At 41.2% G+C, this 24,656-nt stretch overlaps 1 long non-coding RNA gene across 3 annotated transcripts; it reads right to left on the minus strand.

The window, feature by feature from the left end:
- Positions 1-4,916: 4,916 nt before the first annotated feature.
- On the minus strand, positions 4,917-9,398 carry LOC146525122 (uncharacterized). Of its 3 annotated transcripts, none has more exons than XR_014874761.1 (3): positions 6,798-9,398; positions 6,474-6,631; positions 4,917-5,835 (listed from the first exon to the last, which is right to left on the minus strand). It is a non-coding gene; the product is annotated as an uncharacterized LOC146525122 (long non-coding RNA). The 3 variants fall into 3 exon arrangements; XR_014874762.1 differs by lacking the exon at positions 4,917-5,835 and having other exon boundaries at positions 6,242-6,631; positions 6,798-7,325; positions 9,000-9,398; XR_014874763.1 differs by lacking the exon at positions 4,917-5,835 and having other exon boundaries at positions 6,242-6,631; positions 6,798-7,045; positions 7,216-9,398.
- Between the last annotated feature and the right edge of the window lie 15,258 nt (positions 9,399-24,656).

Below are 24,656 nucleotides of genomic sequence, written 5' to 3' on the forward strand. Positions count from 1 at the left end.
AAACGACCCAGGACCGTGACACAAATGGTATCTAAAAGGTTACACTAGGTACTAGATACATGTTCTGGTGAGTTTTGGCAAACAGCCATTTGACTAACATGTGTGTCTCACCTGCTCTGGTTCCATCTCTGTTCTGTCCTCATTCTCCATCTCCCTCTCCCTCTCTCTCTCTCTCTCTCTCTCTCTCTCTCTCTCTCTCTTTGTGCTGACAATCAAGCCAAACACCAACATCATCAAATATACAGTTGAAACCAGATATTTACAAACTCTTCAGATAAAAACACTTTTTTAATTGTAACATCAAATCAGACTAAATGTTTATTTTTTTTAGATTGATAAATATAAAAACATATTTGTTAACTTTAAGAGTAAAGAGAGAAACTGTCTGTATTTCTTAATTGTAAATGGCACCAAATTGTATTCAAACTGAGCCACACTTATGGAGCTCCACAATTCTGTTCCTGGTGTTTTGGTTGACATCTCTTGATTTTCCCATGTCACAGAAACAGACTCTGTGTTTTGCCTTATATGCATCCACAGCTGTGCCACCAATTTACTCACATGACTCTACTAACCAATCAGAAGCTTCTTCAGCTCAGAATGGAAACGTCTGGAGTTTTCTTATTAATTAACAATAAACTTAGTGTATATGTACTCCTACATTTGATCAAAGTGATAAAAAATAGAAGCTCTGTCTCTCTTTATTCTGACATTTAACTAATTCAAAAGATATTTCAATAGTTATTTATCTAAAACAAAACAAGTTTACTCTAAATTGATGTTTAACAGTAAAAAAAAATTTTTTTTTTGTTTTTTTCCCTAAAGTGTATATAAATATCTGATTTAAACTGTGAATATACTGCTGTGTATTGAAACTCCTCTTGTTTTGCATAGAAATATACTGAACAACATACAAAGCATAATATATAAAATAACATCTACCTGAGTTTTTTCTTTGAAAGAAGCTCCTTATGTCCACTCTTGCATATCAGTGCATTACTGAAACCGATTTATTTAGCCGTGGAGGGAAACAACTGAAACACACATGTCAGCTAAGACTCTCTAAAGAAACAGCATTGTTGATGTTCGGCTTTTCATTTTGCCGTTTGTTGATTTACTCGAAGAGCAAGTAACGTAATATGGGTCAAGTGATCAGTTTGATATCAATCTTTTGTGATACACCGTCATATTTACATTATTTGTACAGTATGAATGATTTGGCAAAATGTCCTTCGTTTGTTAAAATAATCCCATCTGATACCACGTGAGAACAATAAATATATAATTTACTGTTGTAACCCTTAAACTGAATGGTAATGTAACGACACTCATTTTTCACTTTTTCACAAAACTAAAACATCACTACTTCTATGTCTAATTGTCTGTAATGGGGGCAGCATAAACTGGATCCGCACTTCATGCCCGGCGAATGCTCGCGACGCAGGGGGAACACATTTTGTTGGTGATACCGACCTTGGCACAACTCTGATCAAATCAGCAAAAAAGGTTTGGGAACCACTGCCATGGTAGAACAAGATGGGCAGAGAAATCGAGTAGTGGTAATCTTAAAGTAAGAGTATGTGAAAAGTGGTGTGGAGCTTTGAAGCTGGTTGTTGTCAGTGACCCACAAACTGGATGTCAGTTTGAAAACATGGATGAATTCTGAAGTTAAATGAAGCAGTAGAATGTTCCCAGTGGGGTGATTGGAGCAGACTTCAGTGGATGTGTATACAGGTATGCAGGTATTGTGTTAAGGGGAGAAAGGCAGAAGGCTAGTTGGTGGTGGACTTTCTGAAAAGGGTGGAAACAGCTGTGGTGAACATGTACTTTAAGAAGACGGAGGAACATAGGATGAGATATGAAGTGGAGAAAAGTCCACGTACTGGGCTCATGCATAAGGTGCAATTTGAAAGCAAAACGAGACAAGGCAGCCTCAAAGGAGAATTGGTAGGATGTTAGAATGATGTTGGACATCAAAAACAGGAAGCAGGTGACAGCAGGGCCAAGAATTAAATGGTTGAAGAAGAAGAAGGAAGAACGTTGTCCAGGGTTCTGGGAGGAGTTGAGACAGGCTATGGAGTGGTAGGGAAAAGCTGGCAGATTACAGGGGAACTGCCAAGAAGGTGTATCCTCTGGACAGAGGAAAGACGACACGGACACCTGGTTGTGAAATAAAGAAGCACAGGAAAAGACCAAAGAAACCAAAGAAAATCTAGGATAGGCACAGAGGTGAAGAAAGTAGACAGGAGTACTTAGAATGAAGGCCTACAGCAAAGAGAAAGTAGGCAAAAGACATGGCTCATAGTTTGTTGTATTTGAGGTTGAACCCTAGGGAAGAAGCAAAGAAACTGTGTTGATACGATGGAAGGAGGTCATGGTGGAAAGGAAGTTAGGGTGATTAACAATAAAGATGTTTTGAAATGTATTGAATGAAGACAGCAAGTTAAGAAGAAGGAAGAAGTACTTTGAGGAGCTCATGAATAAAGAAAATTAGGAGGAGGATGGATGGAGGAAAGCTTGTACATGAGGAACTGCGTAGGATTGGTAAGAAAGAAGAAAGAAGAGGATTAATGGTGTTTTTCAATTCAATTCAATTATATTTACGTAGCACCAAATCACAACAGCAGTTGCCATGAAGACATCACCATCAGCACCAGCATGGTGATGGTTTTGGTGATGTCTTGGAGTGAGGGCAGTGGACTTTTTAACCAGACTTTTGAGCAAAAGCTTGGAGTGCTAGAGGATACCTAAAGAATAAAGAAGAAGTGTGCCAGTTTTCAAGAACAGAGAGGTTAAAGCCAGGTTAAAAAGAAATGCCAAAGAGCCAGGATGGAGGTTGGCAGGTTTTTTAAGAGTTACTAGGATGGACAACATTAGAAAAGCTTTCATTTGATCCAAAATACAGGTGCAAGAGTCCTGACAGAGACTAAGGACAATATCGGCTTCTCTTCACTGACTCCCTCTTCAATTAAATTAAATTCAGTTCAGTTTTATTTATACAGAGGCAAATCACAACAACAGTTGCCTCGAGGAGCTTTATATTGTAATGCAGGCCGTACAATATTACATCCCTGTGGAATTCAAAATCCAATTTAAACCGTTCTTCACTGTAGGATCTTTGTCTTACAATATAAAGCACATTGAGGAAACTTCAATTCAATTAAATTTAGACTATCAGAGGGACAGCTCAGATTGAAGGCTTTGGAGACAAAGATAGAGAGGCAAGGCTGACATTGTTTATACAGAAGAGGAATCCTAGACGCACCAGTCAAAGGAGTTTGAATACTGAGCTGCCAGGCAGAAGGAAAAAAGGAAGACCACAGAGAAAGTGCATGGATGTAGTGTGAAGAACATGCAGAAGGTTGGTGTGATAGAGGAAAATGAATCTCCGTGGGGCCCCAAAGGGAGCAGTGGAAAGAAGAAAAAGGTGTGAACCTAATCGGAGACCAAGTACTAACCCTAAACTGGTCACTATACAGTGGCTTGCAAAAGTATTCGTCCCCCTTGAACTTTTCCACATTTTGTCACATTACAGCCACAAACATGAATCAATTTTATTGGAATTCCACGTGAAAGACCAACACAAAGTGGTGCACACGTGAGAAGTGGAACGAAAATCATACATGATTCCAAACATTTTTTACAAATAAATAACTGCAAAGTGGGGTGTGCGTAATTATTCAGCCCCCTGAGTCAATACTTTGTAGAACCACCTTTTGCTGCAATTACAGCTGCCAGTCTTTTAGGGTATGTCTCTACCAGCTTTGCACATCTACAGACTGAAATCTTTGCCCATTCTTCTTTGCAAAACAGCTCCAGCTCAGTCAGATTAGATGGACAGCGTTTGTGAACAGCAGTTTTCAGATCTTGCCACAGATTCTCGATTGGATTTAGATCTGGACTTTGACTGGGCCATTCTAACACATGGATATGTTTTGTTTTAAACCATTCCATTGTTGCCCTGGCTTTATGTTTAGGGTCGTTGTCCTGCTGGAAGGTGAACCTCTGCCCCAGTCTCAAGTCTTTTGCAGACTCCAAGAGGTTTTCTTCCAAGATTGCCCTGTATTTGGCTCCATCCATCTTCCCATCAACTCTGACCAGCTTCCCTGTCCCTGCTGAAGAGAAGCACTCCCAGAGCATGATGCTGCCACCAACATATTTGACAGTGGGGATGGTGTGTTCAGAGTCATGTGCAGTGTTAGTTTTGCATTTTGGCCAAAAAGTTCCATTTTGGTCTCATCTGACCAGAGCAGCTTCTTCCACGTTTGCTGTGTCCCCCACATGGCTTGTGGCAAACTGCAAACGGGACTTCTTATGGTTTTCTGTTAACAATGGCTTTCTTCTTGCCACTCTTCCATAAAGGCCAACTTTGTGCAGTGCACGACTAATAGTTGTCCTATGGACAGATTCCCCCACCTGAGCTGTAGATCTCTGCAGCTCGTCCAGAGTCACCATGGGCCTCTTGGCTGCATTTCTCATCAGCGCTCTCCTTGTTTGGCCTGTGAGTTTAGGTGGACGGCCTTGTCTTGGTAGGTTTACAGTTGTGCCATACTCCTTCCATTTCTGAATGATGGCTTGAACAGTGCTCCGTGGGATGTTCAAGGCTTGGGAAATCTTTTTGTAGCCTAAGCCTGCTTTAAATTTCTCAGTAACTTTATCCCTGACCTGTCTGGTGTGTCCTTTGGACTTCATGGTGTTGTTGCTCCCAATAAAAAGCGCCTTGAGGTGACATTTGTTGTGATTTGGCGCTATATAAATAAAATTGAATTGAATTGAATTGAATTGAATATTCTCTTAGACAACCTCTAAGGCCGTCACAGAGCAGCTGTATTTGTGCTGACATTAGATTACACACAGGTGCACTCTATTTAGTCATTAGCACTCATCAGGCAATGTCTATGGGCAACTGACTGCACTGTAAAAAAAAAAATCTGTCAACTTTACGGTAAAATACCGGCAGCTGTGGTTGCCAGGAATATACCGTGAAAAAAATGTGGAATCTGTAAAAGACAATACGGTATACTGGTTTTGTAACCCTAAATTTTAAGGTAGACAATGTATTATTTTACCAAAATCATGATAGAAAAAAACAAATATATTTGTCAATTATACAGCAATTTAATGTAAAAAATGCAACTTTCCATAGCTTTTTACGGATATTTGCAGTAAAAAAAAGGTTATAATATAATAATATTTACAGTAATTTGTTGTTAATTTAACAGTAATAGGATAGACCCTATTATTGTAAATAACTGTAAAAATAACAGAAATATGTTAAACCTTATTAAAACCTTTGACAGTAAAAAACACAGTGAAATTGTATAACAAATTACAGCATTTTATTTTGACCAGATACATTTTACGGTAAATTCCTGGCAACCACAGCTGCCGGTATTTTACCACTAAAAATACAGTACAATATGAGGAACATAAATGGTTTACCGTACATTTTACATTTGCAACCGCTAAATATAGAAAAATCTAAAGATGCTCATATATAACCAAGGTAGTGAATATTACTGATAAACAATGAGAAAATTTGACATACCATTTGAAAACAGACTAAACATATCATTTTCAATATTCCTACAAAACAGCATAGATCTTGAGAATACAGCATGTGTCCATATATATGGCTGGTAATCCAGGAATGAATAAACATGAAACAAAATATTACCTGCCCCTGACCTATCAACAGTAATGAGTCACTGGGTCCTGCCTTGGTGAAGGAAAGGACTCAGTGGAGTTTCTAATGCGCATGGTGTCGAAGATACAAGCTCTGCAGGAGTACTTCAATGTCCATCAGGAGTTCACTTTGGATTGGCAGGATCCCCTCTGCAGCAAAAAATGGACAAAGTTTGATCAGTGCTTGAGCAAAATGCACAGAAACGAACAAAACGTGCTGCCAAAAACAGATCTAATGATAAATGATTTCTTAAGTGTAAAATATACAGTTCTTAAAGGATAGCTATTGTCAAAATGCAACCTGGGCTGTTTTTTTTTTTTACTGTAAACAAGACAAACATATATCTAAAAGCATAATTACGACAAACGAGCCGTTTTTGAGATTGACCATGATTTTGTTTTGTGGTCAATAGCCAGTGAATGGGAATACTAGGGGGCCGGGGCATAAATTTGAGCGCATCAAAATCAATACAGTAAAAAGAAAAAAACAGCCCAGGTTGCATTTTGACAATAGTTATCCTTTAAATCTACTTATGTAAAAGTGATATATAGACAACGCAGCCCTAATCACAATCATAATTTGTTGGAAAACGTATTTAAGTTTCCTATTGATTTATCAGAGAACTTGAAGTTAATGGCTGAATGCATGGTGATGAGACCTATCATTCAATCTACATTTTGTAGCGTATGAAACTGCTCACCTAGACATGAACCTGAGCTCGGCTGATTAAGATTAGTGTCTCCTGTCCAGCTTTCTTTAGCAAAACTTGAATAATACCACTGCTTACCTCTTATTGAATCTTTGGGTGCAGACTTAATTGAAGAGCCTCGTATAAACAGGCAGGGTGTGATGTTTAGGGAAACCAAAGAATACAGGTGCCATCATTTCTGCCAGAAGACTCATGAGGTGCAACGAAGCTTTCATTGTGGACTGGCTAGATACCTTCTGCATTAAGAAAGAAAACAAGAAGGGCATACACCATAAACAATAATAACTGACAAAAATAATGAGACAAGAAATTAAAGTAACAAAATAAGTGCAAATCAAGTTTCCCTGTGTTGCAGTGTAGCTGAATGTTTTTCAACAATTTGATTTACGGTAAAACACATACCAAATATTTCCAGCCAAGGTTTGTTTCAATCTTCAGCATGTTTTTCCTGCCATTGTCTTGAAACCGTTTCATCTGTCCCTCTCATTCGATGCTGTTTACAAAAACAAAACAGCAATATTGTAAAGGGAAAAAGGAAAATGAATTTAATGGGGAAAAAAAGAAAAAAAGATTATGACCTGAAATCTCACCATTTCCTGAAAGTCACAGGTCCTTTGAGTATCCTTATGGTTTCTGCTCAAATTCAGTGTCTGAAAAGGGCAGGAACAAAACAAACCTTTTTAATCATAATAAAGACAAAATAAGATTTAGAGACAGTGCCACATCATAAGCCAAAACTCCCTCAAAGATATCATGACCTAGACATGGTGGCAAGCCTGGCATACAAACGTTGAAGTATTTCAGTGAATTGAACACTGACCTGAACTTCACTCCTTCGACGTCTGGTGTATTGTCAATCTGGAGGCGATCAACAGCAGAGTTTTAGTTCTCTTTGGTACGTTCTGGTCCACACAGATTTGGGTCAGCACCCTGAAATTCAGATTTCGTTATCAGGCAGTACCTGCAGAAGTACTTTGAAGAACTAAAGTTTTCAGTGAAGCCACCAATACAGTGAGAACCCAGATTATCACCAGCAATGCAAAACAAAGTTTCTTTGACTCTAGTTTCATCTGATGCAACAATCCCACTGTCCTCCAATTCTTTCAAGTCTGCCAGTAATTCAGAGAACACATTAGCATGACCAAACTCTTTAAAATCTTTCTCCCTGCACAGTAAAACAAGAGACATGTGATCTGTGTCTGAGCGTACATGAAGTGGCAAGTTTGCCACTGATGCATATACAGCTAATACCTTGTGTTTTGTCCTTGCAGAGCCTAAAGGGTTAACGACTTCAAAGGCATCCTGGTAGAGTACTAGCTTGAGACATGATGGGTTTTGACCAAAAAAATCATTTGATTTAAACAGCTTACTATCACTTATGTCACACAGAACATCAGCAGGAGGCTCAGTAGAGGGCTCTTCTGATTTCTGCCACAGATCAGACTCTAGCAGACATCTCAAAGTCTCTCTTAAAGGCACATAATAGGCAAGCCTATCTTTTCTGTTTTCATCTCTCCCTAAAAATATTTTCTTTGGTTCCACATAGTTGAAGGCTTTTTTAAAGGTCTGAGCTCTGGAGTGCACTGTCGTCAATGGCCCGGTATGACATGCAGAAAAAAGATCATAGCTTTTGACAGACTCGCAGACTTTGTTGATGTCCTCCTCTGATAATGATGTGTCATCTTTTAACAGTGATGCAAGTTTACCCAAACTGTATGTCTGTCCCAACTCATGTATGTTCTGCATTTCCTCCACAATGTTCTGTATGGTTGAAGCAGGCAGTAGAAACTGACCCTGCAATTTTAAGTAGAATAGTGAAACGTTTCTCAGAAAAAGATCACAGAATTCAGGGGGCATTTCCATGTTATCTTCATCTGTAATAGACTGTGCAGCAGGCTCGGAAATCAAGGGTACAAAGTCATCTGATGTGGTTGGAACCGATGATTGACATGCAGACTCTCTATATAAATCACCAATGCTCACATGTCTGAAAACTCTGTGTTTATGTTACATGTGAGCAGTAAAAGATGATTTAACTCTAAAGGTATTTGTGCATCCTCTTACTGGACAAGTGACCACGTGTCCTTCCACAATATGGCTCTTCAGATGAGCTATTAACTCTTTAGAGTTCTGACACTGACGTTCACACATCGCCATTGCACATGTAAACAAAGAAACCACCGCCACACCAGTGACATGGGTGGGGGCAGAGTGTCTTCGGTAAAAATGAGCCTTAAACGCGCCATACCTGGTGTATGTCTGCTTGCAGCCTGCTTCAATATACCGAAAGAAACAACCTGGCTCATTCCGATGCAGTTTACAATGAAGCACGTAGCCCCTTGATGACTGAACTACCTTACCACAGAAATTACAGGTTAACATAACTCCATGTACTTTGGTAATTCCTCCCTAGCGAATAAAGCACGCCAAACACAGAAACTAATCCAGAGCAATGCTTCCCTCACGACAGTAATGCTAACTCAACTCACAAATGCTAACAAAATTCACAACCTCACTCATAAAAAATGAACTGCTAAAATTATCTATAAATGCTGGGCTGGTGGATTTTTATAACAGAGATAACTTGAAGTTGCATGTACTCACCTCACCTCGAACTAATTGTAAGCTGCCAGGATGTCTACAAATTCCGAAGATGCTGTGGTCCAAGCAGCAATAAATGGCGCTAATATACAGTTCAAAACTGTGTCCGTTAGCGAAGCCAACTTGAGTCTCCTGCATGAGAAAAAGAGCGGTTGGCACACAGCTCAGCAGCGCGCCATTGGTCATTTTCAGGTGACGTCATCCCGCAATGTAATTCCGCTCTTTGTTTCTTTAGGAGGAGGTTCGGATTTGATCAGAAGTCACGTCTGCAGACCGCTGCAGCCACGTCTTGCCTTGCTTCCCCTTTTTTTGGTGAAATGGTTCGCTCATACTGCACAATGTTGCTACCAGAATTTTTTTTTCTCTGCAATTCGAACGTAAAACGTCTGTACACAGTTTACCAGCAGATTAGCTACCAATTAACAGTGATCACACAAACTCAAAATTTAAGGCGGACCCACTTAAGGTGGTCTGATAATATGGCGTGAAACACAACAACATAAAGTTGTTTTAAAATAATAATTAAAAAAGATTATTGAAATCAATTTTATTCACAACCATGAACTTTATTTTTAACATCTTCTTTTGCTGTTGATTTTTTTTTTATCAGTAGGTTAACAATGATATACTGCAGGCCTAACTTTTAATCTGTATATCAGTATCTGAATTTTAAAATAAAAAAAAATACTATCAATTTTATTGTCTTTCACTGCTGATATTTGCTTTTTTTTTTTTAAATGGTATTTACTGGTTGTATTATTACGGTGGACCCTATTTTTTAACATCTTGCTTCTGTAAAAATGAATGTTTTTGTTTGCTTAAAAATCTACAGCTTTATACTGTGAATTCCAATGTGCACAACCCCAAAAGATGTAGTTTTACTCAAATAATACCGTAAAATCTAAGTTTTTCAGACATTTTCAACATTACAATATTTAATTGTAAAATGTATGCATATTTATTTTTTTCACAGAAAATATTTATAATTTCAACATTTTATTACAGTAAAAAACAAAGTTTTATCCAGTCTCACAATTAACGGTTATTCAATCTATTTAATACAGTAAAAGGAATTTTTTGGTTTTACGCTCCATTACCGTTGGAATTTGATGGTGTTTTGCTGTATATTTTACTGACTTTTGTTACAGTGTGCACTCAGTCCAAAGGGGCCTGAATAATTACGCACACCCCACTTTGCAGTTATTTATTTGTAAAAATGTTTGGAATCATGCATGATTTTCGTTCCACTTCTCACGTGTACACCACTTTGTGTTGATCTTTCACGTGGAATTCCAATAAAATTGATTCATGTTTGTGGCTGTAATGTGACAAAATGTGGAAAAGTTCAAGGGGGCCGAATACTTTTGCAAGCCACTGTAAATCTTGTAAGTGTTACAAAGTTAAACTAAGACTAAGTATATGACTTAGAATAACAGCAGGTATAAACTTGTAAACTGACCTCGAGGTGTATCTTAATAGAACACATCTGTGCTATTTGGTTCAAATAAACTCCTCCGACTCCTCCTTTTTGGTTTGGTGAGGTTTTAAAGAGCCTTTTTAAAATCTGCCCATCACCATAAGGAACAGGAAGGAACATAATGGACCATTTTTACCACGTGTGAGTGAACTGCTTTAAAATGTCTGCTCTACATCATCTGAAAATGTCTTGATGCATGCTCAATCACCCAGGTAAGTAAATCTCAAAAGTTGATTCTGTTCATCTGGACGTAGTGCTTTCAGTCACTCATCCAAGTGACTTCTTCAGTCTCAGCTGACCGCAGGTTTCCCCAAAATTGAATTGAAATCAGACCTAATATAATACAAACCATAATACTAAATGACACCAAAACACAAGAAACTCAAAAAGCTGGGTCAAAATGACCCAGAACCATGACCTATTGTGTTTGGGTGAATATGTGTTAAATCAATTTTAGAGACATGCAAGAGTCTTTGTTGTCATGTTCATGTTCCATCATGTTCTCTCAATGTGAGAAATTATTGGGTCCATACAGGAAGCTTACTTTTCTTTTTTACTTCTACATCATCATCATCACTTAGAGTTTCATGAGACCAGCTCAGCTGCTATGAGTAGAACCTCAAAGATTCAATTTTAATTATGTTCTTCACATTATATTTGACTTGGAGAACAGTATAAACTCAATCCAGGGTTGACACTTTAAAAGTCTAGCCCAGGAATATCATGGCTCACTCTCGTTTGTTTGTTGGTTGCTGTTTTTTGCTCCTCAGAATCCACTTGTGGGATGTAGGATTTTTAATAAAATCCTTAAAACTGAGTCCTCTAGTTTGCTTTGGTCGTGGCATGACAAGAAAATATCTGCCGAGCAGTGTTGGGAAGGTTACTTTTCAAATGTATTCCTCTGGCTAATACGTTGGGTTCGTGTCGGGCTCGCAGCCGAAAACTAGCTTTACTTTGTTGTCTGGGTCAACTTTGCTAGCGAGAGACAGAGAGAGGCATTGAAAGGCTGCTCCAACAGAACTTATTGTTTTTGGAGGAAAACACGAACACAGTGTACAGTCGAGTCTTAACAGCTTACTTACAACTGGGCTCGTCAGGCTCTCTTCTTGGCTGCAGTGGTTATTATTATATGGGCAGCACGGTGGTTAGCACTGTTGCCGCACAGCAAGAAGGTCCTGAGTTCAATTCCAACATCAGGTCTTTCTGTGTGGAGTTTGCATGTTCTCCCCGTGTTTGTGTGGGTTCCCTCCGGGTACTCCGGCTTCCTCCCACCGTCCAAAGACATGCAGCTTGTGGGGATAGGTTAATTGGATAATCCAAATTGCCACTAGGTGTGAATGTGCGAGTGAATGTGAGTGCGAATGGTTGTCTGTCCCTGTGTGTTGGCCCTGCGACAGATTGGCGACCTGTCCAGGGTGTACCCCGCCTCTCGCCCTATGACAGCTGGGGTAGGCTCCAGCGCCCCCCGCGACCCTGAAAAGGATAAGCGGAAGCGAATGGATGGTTATTATTATATTTACATGCTTCATACATGCTAACACTTTGCCTATTGCTTTCATATTAAATAATGTTTTGAACAATACATTTTAAAATACTATTTCTTCACATCATTATGCTGCTGCAAGTAGGGGTGACATGGGCCGCGAGATTGAGACACAGATATTAGAGCCTCATGTTTTGTTTGGGTTTCCACTGCCGTGGAATTACCAAAAATAGAGAGAGCATAGCCTAACATATGAAACAGGAAAAGACCGCCGTGTAATCCATGTATTTCAACGAAGTAACTGTATTCTGAATACCACCTTTTTAAACGGTAACTGTAATAGAATACAGTTACTCATTTTTCTGTATTTTAAATACACCGGTACATGTATTCCATTACTCCCCAACACTTCTGCAGAGTCACGCTTAATTCCCAAACAGTCTCTTTTGCTGACTTAGCAGAGTAATGTGTATGCAGTGTACGACGTGCCACAGTAATGGTTGACTTCCATCTGACCTGTGGGCATCGCTTTTAATCTGAGTCCAGAAGGCTTTGACATTTCTCTGACATTTACCATCACAATGTTACCTCATCGAAGTGAAAAAGGCCTAGTTATAGTTTCTCAGCAATCAATAGCCAGTTTGTCCAAGGAGGCAAACCAGTTATACATTAGAAATGTGAATTTTCAGATAGAGAGATAGATAGATGAAAAAAAAACAGCTTTTGTAGTGATTACAGACTGGTAAACCTTGAGCAATCTAGCTGTCAGTTTTTCAAGGTTATCTGATGAGATTTTATCCCACGCTTCCTAGAGCATCTCCCACAAGATTGATTGGCTTGAGAGAGTTTTCTTCCATCATAGAGGTTGTTTATCACCATCAGTGATGGCTCACAGGGTCAAGCCATGTTTAAGTTTCTCACACAGGTGTCAGCAGGTGATGATGCTGTATAAGAAAAATGACTGCGTAACAGGTTTGGGTCCAAAGCTTTTTTACCAGTAAGTTCTCTCACTTCTGCCATCTCTGCAGTATAGTTTATAGTCCACAGAAACTGTATCATCTTTTCTGAAACACGTTTGGACTCTGCTAAACTCAAACCTGCGTTCAAGGCTACAGGCACTTTCGTCTGAATCACACTATATTGTTTTTGAGATTCTGCATCCTTGTTTAGATGATTCATCACATAATGTCCTCAGATCTGTCAGATGCAAATCTATTTTAAATGTTCTACTGGATTCTCTGCTGTACAGACAGTGACTGATCAGCCAGTAGAGGGTAAAAGATAGATGGATGCACACTGTGATATTTAAACCATATTTAACTGGTTTTACTGGGCTAACAATATACCAAAAAAATCCCAATGCCATTACACCACAAGCAGCAGCTTGAATTGCTGACGCGAGGAAGGTTAGATCAACAGATTGATGCTACTGATGCCATTTGCAGTTCTACAATCTGCAGATTTGGAGATTAATCAGGCTGGCAGTCTTCAACTCCCCCGTGTGATCCTATGCCCACTGCAGCCTTAGATTTATGTTGTTGGCTTACAGAGGAAGCAAATTCAGTTTTCTGCTCTTGTAGCTCTTCTACCTTTAAACCCTTTATTCTCAGGCACTCTTTCCCCAGGACATTTGTAAAGAGTCATAATCTTACTTTCAGTTCCAACCTGTCTAACCATTCTCCTCTGAACTCTCATCATCAGACGCTTTCAGTTACAGAAATGCCACTTGGGGAGTTTGGGCTTGGGCCATCTGACCTCAGGAATTCGCATGATTAGGTGGGGCCAGGTTTCACAATGAACTCACCCGAAACTCTGGCTGATTGGGACCCACACTCAGTTTCACACCTTGGCTCAGGCGATTAGAGGATCATCAGGGGGTCCTTTTGTCCCTCTGTGGGGGGATACTCCCACTAGGTTTAAATCTGGGACTCTCCACCATTTGACCTTAGAACTGAAGAAGCCTCTCGGATGAGAAGTGAAACGTCTTCAAGTAACTTAAAGAAGTCCAGACGCTTTTCTTTGCAAGCTCCTTTGACTACGATGACCTGGATGACTGAGAACCTTCACAGACACTTGGGGAGTTTCTGCAGTTTCACAAATACTAAAAAAGTTTGTCTGGTTTTGTGTGAGCTGGTTATTGTAGATCCAAATGCAAAGCACATGAGGCCGGAGTCAAACACAAAACGAGCTGGTTAGTCCAAAATTGGGAACAGACAACTGTGCAAGGCAAAACAGAAAAAATCCCCAGGGAATGAACATGTTTTAAAAAGTTCAACTTGTCACTGCCAGGTGGCCAACACAGGAGAGTGGACTCGACTGCAGACAGCACTCGGAGTCATGGGAAATGTGGGAAAGTGACAGGCGTCACAAGTGAAAGAACAAACAATAAATAATATAATAATAATAATATAATCATATAGTAAAGGTGAGAGACCAAAAACAGGCTCTGAAATGATTCTAAATAAATACAACTCTTAATAATTCTATGATCTGCTATGAACGACACTTGCACAGTACTAAGAGCATAACTAGCAGTACTATGAGACACTTCTAGCAGTACTTTGAGTTACACAAAATCCCAACATAAATCTAGAGCTTTGAGCTAGAGAGTCACTAAGGGGACAGTGAGGGAGTCCTATGAGGAGGACAAGGGCTAGGGAACCAGACAGTGGGTAACATCCAGTGTAGGAACCTTGAAGCGTGAGGCAGGGGGTAGTTATGAGGCGGGGACCTCAGAGTCACTGTAACAAGGGAAACAGGAGTTAACAGGGATTCCAGAAGCAGATCCGAAGAGAGAGCATTTACAACAGTCTTACTTATTGCAGGTGGAGGTGAAGCATAGAGAGGAGGGTGGTCCAGGTGAGGCGCGGGGAGAAAGTCCATTGAATCAGTCCGTAGCTGCCTGTGAACTGGGCAGGGAGGCAGACTGAGTAAGGGGCGTAAACAGAGGCGGCATGACGACTCCGCACCTGGAATCACCGGCACTATGAAAAAAACACAGCACTCACCCGGACCATAACACAACTTTTACTTTAAAAGTGAAAAATTCTCCATTTCCTCTCCATAAGTTTTAACCTCCCATGTAATCTATGAGTCCTGGGGCAATCTGCTAGAATCAGAAAAACACCCTGACATCATGCCTTACTAATGCGTAATAGAGTGATATTGTCATAAGGTGATACCCAGAAAAACATAATTAAACAGCATGTCACTGCATTTTATCATCTTGTAGTCTGAATGTAACAACATGTACTTTTGTTCTCTCTCCCTAGTTACTGTAACGCTGGGGAAATGGTAATGTTACATGTTTTAATGAACACACTGTATGGATAAATGTATTGACCACACCTCTTCATGACTGAGCTCAATAACGCTACAGGGTTAGATTTATGGGGTTATGCTGCCTCTCTTCGTTCCAGTGAAGGGAATCTCACTGGTTTATCTTACCAAGGCACTGTGAACAATTCTGTTTCCATCAATGTGGGAATATTTTAGGTGGGCAATCGTGGCTCAAGAGTTGGGTGTTCGTCTTGTAATCGGAAGGTTGCCGGTTCGAGCCCCGGCTCGGACAGTCTTGGTCGTTGTGTCCTTGGGCAAGACACTTCACCTGCCGGCTACTGGTGTTGGCCAGAGGGACCGATGGCGCGATATGGCAGCCTCGCCTCTGTCAGTCTGCCCCAGGGCAGCTGTGGCTACAACTGTAGCTGCCTCCACCAGTGTGTGAATGTGAGAGTGAATGAATAGTGGTATTGTAAAGCGCTTTGAGGGCCCCGAAAAGCGCTATATAAATGCAATCCATTATTGTTATTATTATTATTAGGCCTTTTTTTGTTCCAGCTTCAGTGCAAAAAGCAAGACCTGGCATTTTGGATTATTTTAGTTTTTGGGGGGGGGCAGTCAGGTTCTTCCCAGAGTGCTGATCCCGGAGAATACTTTTCCAGAAGAGTAGAATCTGTTATAGCTGCTGAGAAGGGACCAGTTTCAGATGTGACGCCTAACGCTCTATAGGCGTAATATGTAGTATATAGTTTAATTAAGTCACTCCATTTGTCTCTTATCAGCTCCGAGAACCCGACACATCCATTTGTTTGCTTTGCTAACTTTGTAAATTAAAATGTCAGTGTTGGAGTTGAGGGCGACGCTGCCTTACACAGACAGATTATTCCCAGTCTGCTCCTCACAGTGAGAATACTGATTATTTAACACTGGCATCAGATTGATACTCGGTACTGCTAAATGCCAAAATCAAATGTGTCTGTAATATCAATACACTGAAACTGCAGATGTTGTACTGGTGCAGTACAACAAGTGTTTACTTAACATTTCATGAACCCTCCAGTTGTCCAGTTTGAACCAACCAATCACAGATACACCCACACTCAGTGATGCATTACTGTAATAAATGAAGTAATTATTTTACAGTTACAATTATGTTTCATAACTTTCTCTTGATTTAAGTTACTTGCAGTAATAAAAAGGTGGAGAGCTCTACAACTAAAGCTTTTAATTGCTCCAAAGGAGAAGAGGCAGGTTAGCAGAGAAACACCCCTCACTTCTTCTTCCTCCATATTTAACAAGACAAACTGAACTTCAACAGGTTTGACCAGCCCACAATCCCCCCTCCCTCACCTTTACTACAGAGCCCTCCCCCCACTCTCCTACCTCCCTCGCTTCCCCCCCTTCCTGACACTATGACACCCCCCTCCTCCAACCCCTCTCTCAACAGCAGGACATCTCCCCTCCTCCTTCCAATCATCTCCCAGTGTCACAGTGGATCAGGTCAGGAGACAACTGAGGAGGCTTCGCCCCAGAAAGGCAGCAGGCCCAGACAAGGTGTGTCCGAGGATGCTAAAGGCGTGCGCTGCTGAACTTGGGGAGCCGCTACAACGAGTCTTCAATCTCAGTCTGCGACTGGGGAGAGTGCCCGCCCTATGGAAGACATCCTGCATCGTCCCGGTCCCCAAAAGGAACCGGCCCAATGAGCTGAATGACTTCCGACCACTGGCACTGACGTCACATCTTATGAAGACTCTAGAGCGGCTCTTCCTCAACCTCCTCCGACCACAGGTACAACATGCCCAGGACCCACTACAGCTCCCATGCAAGGCAGATGTCGGAGTGGAGGATGCCATCCTGTACCTCCTACATAGAGCCCACTCCCACCTGGACAAGGGAAAAGGCACGGTCAGGATCCTGTTTCTTGACTTTTCCAGTGCCTTTAATACCATCCGGCCCTGTCTGCTCCAGGAGAAACTGAACAGGATGGAGGTGGACCCCTGCCTGGTGGCTTGGATCTCCGACTACCTCACCGACAGGCCACAGTACGTCAGGCTGAAGGACATCACGTCTGACACTGTGGTCAGCAGCACAGGAGCACCACAGGGAACTGTGCTGTCCCCTCTCTTCACCCTGTACACCTCTGACTTCTGCTACAACTCTGAATTATGCCACATTCAGAAGTTTGCAGATGACACAGCCATCACGGGGTGTATCTGAGATAATCAGGAAGAGGAGTACAGAAGTCTGGTGAGGAACTTCGTCACATGGAGTCACACAAACCACCTGCAACTCAACACCTCAAAGACCAAGGAACTGGTTGTGGACTTCGGGAGGTCCAGAGCAGGTCCACTGCCGGTTCAGATAGAGGGGGAGGAGGTGGAGGTGGTGAACAAGTACAAGTACCTCGGGCTGTGGGTGGACAACAAACTGGACTGGTCATGCAACACAGAGCACCTGTACAAAAAAGCCCAAAGCCGACTGTACTTCCTCAGGAGGCTGAGGTCTTTTAACATCTGCAGGAAGCTCCTGAGGATGTTTTACCAGTCGGTGGTTGCTGGAGTACTGTTCTATGCTGTGGTGTGCTGGGGGAGCAGCACAGCAAAGAAGGACTCATCCAGGCTGGAGAAACTGATCAGGAAGGCTGGCTCTGTGGTCGGCATGAAGCTGGACACTCTGGTGTCAGTGGCAGAGAAAAGGACACTAAAACAATTGCTGGACATTATGGACAATGCTGGGCATCCTCTGCACATGGCCAGAAACAACCAGAGGAGTCTGTTCAGTGACAGGTTGCTTCTCCCAAAGACAAGAACCAACAGACTTAAAAACTCCTTTGTCCCACACGCCATCAAACTGTTTAACTCCTCTCTGGAGGGGAGAGGGAGGGGAAACAGGAGGACCGAGGAGGGGGGAACAACTAAGCTGTAGTGCCTCTTCACTTCACTGTGCAATACTTTTTGTGCAATACTTTTTGTTAATAGCCAACAGTGCAATAGACTTCAATACTTGAAATGTGCAATTCCCTTGTATTCTTATTCCTATATATTCTATTTATCCCTTTTGTATATTTTATTTATGTATGTCTCTGTATTTATATATGTGTATTAGGGGTGCAACGATACACAAAATTCACGGTTCGGTTCAGTTCAATACGTTGGTGTCACGGTTCGATATTTTTTTGATACATAAAAAAATGTTCATGCCTTTTTAATTTGTAATTTATTAAAATTATAAATATATATTTTAACTCAAAAGTACAGTTTTTAAATTTAATGTTGCTGAAACAACAAAGTAATAAAATAATAAATCTATCTGATCGAGAAATCACTCATCTTTGAAAAAGAGAGTTTATTACAGAGAAATGGCTCTTTCCAAAATAAAAGCTCTACTATACGCTTCTTCTGGGCTATATTCTCAGCAGCATATTAAACATATCAGGTCCCCATAAGGAGAATCATGTGCTAACGGCTGTCTACATGACTCGGGTAAAGTTTGTAGCATGCATGCTTGTTGTTTTTGTCTGCTTCCACTTGTCTTTGCACTAGGATGATGTCGGTGTAAATGTGCAGTCATATTCGTTGTGTTCCCACTAGTGCTGTCAGCGTTAATCTCGTTGAAATGACGTTAACGCCACAACACGGCAAATCTCCGTTAACGAGCTACCGCGGATCGCCCGTGTGTGGGGCTGGACGGCGTCAACACGCTAACGAGCTAACTGCGCTAACGCACTAGTTCCCACCAATGTAATTGAGCATTGCGTGGCACATCCGACATACTGTTTTACTTTAGTCCATGACGCGCTTACCTTCAGGATCATACGTCACATGAAAACCAAAATAGTTCCAAACGCCAGATCTGAATGAGGGTGGGAGAGGTTCAATTTGCCATGTTGCAACGAGAGGTTAGCTTCTGTCTTGCTAGCTTGCCCTGCGCTCAGTGAATCTGCGTCCGACTACTCCGCCTAGGCTGCACTGTCGAGCGCAGATCCACTGAGCTCTCAACACAGACAGCACCGTCAGAAGAAAAGTTGATAAAATAAATTAAAAATTTTGTATTGTTCGATACATATGCGTACCGAACCGAAAGCACTGTATCGAACGGTTCAATATCGATACGAGTATTGTTGCACCCCTAATAGTTACATAGTATTCTGCTCACATTCTGTAACTTCTGTCGGTGCTGTGCTATTGGAAACCGAATTTCCCAGAGGAACCCACCTGAGGGATTAATAAAGTTTTATCTTATCTCTTATCTTATCTCTCTCATTCTTTTGAATATTCTGACAGCCTCTCGCAGCTTCTTACGCTCCTCATGAATGTCTTCAACTTTCTGCTCTTATTTCTGGCTGAAGACTTGTAAAATATTATTACTTCTATTGTTAAATATATATTTACGATACTACTGTTGACCTCCGCTTAACACTGACACTTTCTCTCAGCTGAACATGGGATACACACACACACACACAAACGAAACATGTACACTGATACTGATACACCCTCACTATCACCCTCCCTCCCCCGAATCCAACGCCTCCTCCCATGCTTCCCCCCCATCCGATGTGGACAGCGGATCAGCTGGAGGCGCAATCGAAGATTGCAGCGCTCCCAGGTCCAGCTGTATGCACTGGAATATTCTCCCATGTTGCTTGTCTGTGTTTTATTGTGTTATTGGATTATCCTTTTGTGTTACACAGTTCAATGTTTTTTTCCCTTGCTTCCTAGCCTGACCTGTCTCCCCAATGTGATGTTTGTGTATGTATGGTCGGCAAGGTCTGTCATCTCAGTTGTGGGCAACTGCAACTGACAAATAAAGGCCATCTCATCTCATCATCATACTAAATATTTGCAATTAGCTGACGAAGATGGATGGTGGAAAGAAATGTAACCATTCCTGTAGATCAGACGTTCCCAAAGTGTGGGGCCCGCCCCCTAGGGGGGGCACAGAGCCATTGCAGGGGGGGCGCGGCATGAAAAGGGAAAAAAAACAAAAAAAACCAACAACGCTTGGACACTGCTAGCACGAGCGCCCACACAAACGCAAAGCAGGAGATGAAGCATAGCTGAATATGTTTCCAAACCAACTTCATTCTAAGCCAAAGACTAGAAAATATGGTGAAGCATATCTTCCCTTTGGTTTCACCTGCACAAGTGCCGAGGTAGGTCTCCCTGCAGGATTGGTTTTCCCTTCGTTGGGAGCAGCGCTGGGCTGTTTAAATCACGGACAAACAGTATCCCACATTCTTGATTTGTAGTTCACAAACACTTGTTGTAATGACTAACTACTCCTGACATTTTGGAGATGCTAGCTCTTTATACAGTAAAATTACAGTGGGATACAAATAATATCAGGCTGATCCTGCCACAATTTGTTCCCCCGGTTCAAATCACGGACAAACAGCATCCAACAGTTGTTTATGTTTTTGAACCCATTTTGCAGACGGATTTTTTGAAAAATGTATTGATAGCAATGTTAAATATTATTACACAGGGAAAAAAAAAAAACAACTACATGTAAAATAATTACACCGTGACGCCTCTGCCTTTGGAGGACGTGTTCTTGCGTGCGTGCGTGCGCGCGCGGGGGGGGGGGGGGGGGGGGCGCGAACATTTTTCTTGTAAAACAAGGGGGGCCCAGCAAAAAAAGTTTGGGAACCACTGCTGTAGATAAAGAACAAACCACCACATAAAACTATATAACTGGCAAATTATGCATAAAGTATCAAAAGTAATTATTATACAGAAAAAAGTTCCCCATCAGTGTTATATGGATGAACATCACTGCTGCAGATGGTTAAGCTTAAACTCATTTTAAGTACTTTATATTCTGTTTAATCTATAGCAATGAATCATCGTCAGTGTGGCTGTCCTGTGGGGACCACATAGCTCTGAAAAACAGCTCTTAATGAACTTCATAAAGGGTGGATGTGTACTGGAAAGACATCCGTGTGGGTTGACAATGTTTTAAAATAGCAAAACAACTGGAACTGAGCACATTGCACTCCAGATTCTGTGTGAAATGTGTAAATGACAGAACAGCGCGGGAACGAGTCAGTGCACATTTTTCTTATGCTTTATGAGGCTCAGTGTTGATTGCAGGTGACAGTCAGCAGGGACAGATTTGAGGGTCTTCATTGTAAGGTACTTGAAGAAAGAACGTGTCTGTAAAATGTAGGCAGACTGCATTTCTTTTCCATTTTTGAAATCAGTTATGAAGCCCTGTTCTTTCTTTTTTTTTAATGCAGTGAATCAACTGTACAGCAAGCAAACAAAGCTCATTGTTATCCTCTTGTCACGTCAGCGGAACAGTGCTGGAGCAGATAATAAGCAGCAGAGCCACCTCTCAGTCACACTCTGTGTTTCACACTGAACGTCTCATGATTCATTTTCACCACTACTTGCCCTCTGTCTCCTTGTGTGAATCAGATGGTAAAGAGGACTAAACAGTGGACTGCGAAAGGTCTTTTGCAGACAGAGCTGACTCAGGTCTGAAGAAAATCAAAGCTAACCTTCCAAATGGGAAGGCTCTGTGACAAAACGACTAAATCTTGCCCTTTGTGCCGCAGTCCTCTCGTTTTGTGGTATTTAATAAATCCCGACGCCAGTGCGAGTCTCGCGCTATAGTACAATAACAATGCAAATGACCTTCAAGGATAAAATCTCTCAGAGTTCTGCAGAGGATTTGTTGTAATATATGAACACACAGAGGTCCTGTTTATCAGGCCACTCGTTGGTGGAGTTGGTGTCTGTGTTGCATTTCATGTCACTGTCAAAGTGCCTGTTAGTTCTTGTATGTATTTACATATTTAAACTCATCGCATCACTGACACACATCGTTTACTAGACCAAGCTCAAATTGTATGATGATTTGCAATTAGCAATAAAAATTCTGCAATTAACGCTACGTTACCCTCTGCTAACTTTCACTACAACCTTCAGCATCAGGAAGAATATTTTACCAGATGGTTTATTTATTTATTTATTTATTATCGAAGCAATATTTAGTCAGAGACTGGTTCAGAGGTTAGCACTGTCACCTCAAAGGCAAAAGGTTCTGCTTTCCCATTGTGGAGTTTGCATGTTCTCCTCCAGGTACGTCCACAGTCCAAAGACATGCTCACTGTTCAGGGTTTGTCCCGACCCTCACGTCCCCCACTCAGCTGTGTGGTGGCTAGCTATGAAATCGTAAATGATCTAATCACAAATAGCGATTATATTTTGACTGAAATATCCATCAGCAAAAGTCTAAAGTCAAACATTAGATCGCTAACTTTTATTATATCCTTAGGTTATTGCTGCATTACAAGCATTTGCATTAACAGCTTTTCACCATCGTAGAAGACATGCTGTGAGTTCAGCATCATACTCCGCATTATCATTCATTCATTTACTCTGTAGGAGCTTTTTCCAAAGGTGAAAAGCTGCGAAAATGTAACCACTGGTTTTGGTTTTAGAATTTCTTGTCTTTGTGAATGACCATGGATTCCTTCCAGGAGGTGAAAATGTTCACCTCTTGGAACGATCATCCTAGTGACTTACTCATCCAGTCACTAGGACACCCGTCTTTTCACATTAGCAGTGGTGCTTCCTGTTCCTCTCGTGTTGGATTTAGGGAAGACGACTCCATCTTGTGGTATAAATTGGTAATACCTGAAATTACAGTGCTGCCATAGTTCAGCTTAATATCTCTTCAGCACAATACACATGCTTTTTAAAGATAAAGTAATACATTCTTTTATTTTTGTTTTGTTTTCCTGACAACAAACAAAGTTACAACAAAGTTATAAATGAATTTGTTGTTCATGCTCCACGAAGCATGCCACCATGACAGATGGTCTTTCTTTGGCCACAGCAGCTCCTAGTTTGCTGAGAATCTGAACTGATTTCCCACAAAAAGGCTGGAGATGCTTCACTGCAGAAAGAAAACAATGCTACATTATTTTGTCAACAACTGCAAGCAGCGAATAACGCACAGACTATATTATGCTTCATAAGTGTCAACATGCTGATTTTTCCAGTCAGAGCTCTTTTACCATCCAACACACTTTTTCAAATAAGAAATTACTGCTTTGTTCTGTTGTTCTGGGGGGGGGGGGGGGGGGGGGGTTATTCATTTTGTCAAATTGGACCTATTTATTTCTAATGTTCTGCCTGACATCAGCAAGTAATTGCCAAATCTAATTTATCATGTCATAAGGCATAAAGGTTGTGTTGTTCTGTCTCTTTCTACAAGTAGATGACAACTTTGTGTTTGCACCTTCAACACCAACACAGCCAACTGTCCATAGTATTTAATTTTTTTCTAATTATAATCTTTGTGTCACGTATCAGAAACTAAAAATTATTTATAAAGGCTAAAATCAAGCATCACAAAGTCATTTAGTTTGTATTTAAATAATGTTTGTCTGGTCTTATTCACTCACAGCAATGTTCAGCATCACAAACACTCACAAACTACTGACAGTGCTGAGCTACAGCTGCCTCACCGCAAGACACTTCCTACTATTTGGTCATACAGCAATTTAAACACTTTATGTAGCACTCATCAAAAACCTTCAGGTCCTGAAGGCTCATTACAAAGGCTGTCCCAATTCAAAGGCTGCTCCAAATGCAGCCAACAAATGTATCCTTCATTTCCCCAAATTTGAAGGATGGGTCGGGTGTATCCTTCGTGGTCCAAACTATCCCAGAATTCATAGCGTGGCCCAGCCAATTCCAGTTTCCAAACAATGGCGGCTGCTACTCAGTTGTAATATTACTCTTAATACACTTTTCAATACTGTATTTTTCGGACCAGTGTAGCTGTGTAAACTTCAAATATCTGCTCGGTTTATCAAGACATCACATATTTGCAAAAGTGCTCCAATGTTTTCGGAGACATCTGTTACCCACCAGCTTGATAGCTGACCAGGTGGTCAAGGCTCACTAGAGCCGGCGAGAACTGAACTCCGGCACATCGCTTTCAAACCCCTGCGGTCTTTTGCTAAACATGATATATAAGTCACTTAGATAACTTAAAAATGTTATTGTTTGGCTTTTTTCCGTGTTTTATTTGTTCCTGAGTAAATTGGTTTGGCTGAGATTAAAGTTATAGTTTTCACACAGCTGAGTTTGTTAAACTCTTCCGACACAGCAGTGACACAAATCTGAGGGCGAGACCGTCCAATTTCCCAGGCCCACGTACACCGGGAAGGCCGGGTCCTCTGAAGGATGCGGCCCTGAGGTTTTCTGAGGTTCATAGTGATCTTAGTTCTCCCTCCGTCAGTCTTGATCTCAGCCTGTGTATAGTCAGTCCTTCTCTGTGCCCCCCCGCGCCCCGTAGTCCACGTTTCATCTCTATGTTCGTGCATCGTGTTCCCTCTGTCTCCCCATTCAGTCATGTCTCCATGTCACAGTGTCAAGTCCATGTCTTTGTGAATGTCTCA

This window comes from Neolamprologus multifasciatus, chromosome 1 (assembly GCF_963576455.1).
Source record: "Neolamprologus multifasciatus chromosome 1, fNeoMul1.2, whole genome shotgun sequence".
In the NCBI taxonomy this organism is placed as follows: domain Eukaryota; kingdom Metazoa; phylum Chordata; class Actinopteri; order Cichliformes; family Cichlidae; genus Neolamprologus; species Neolamprologus multifasciatus.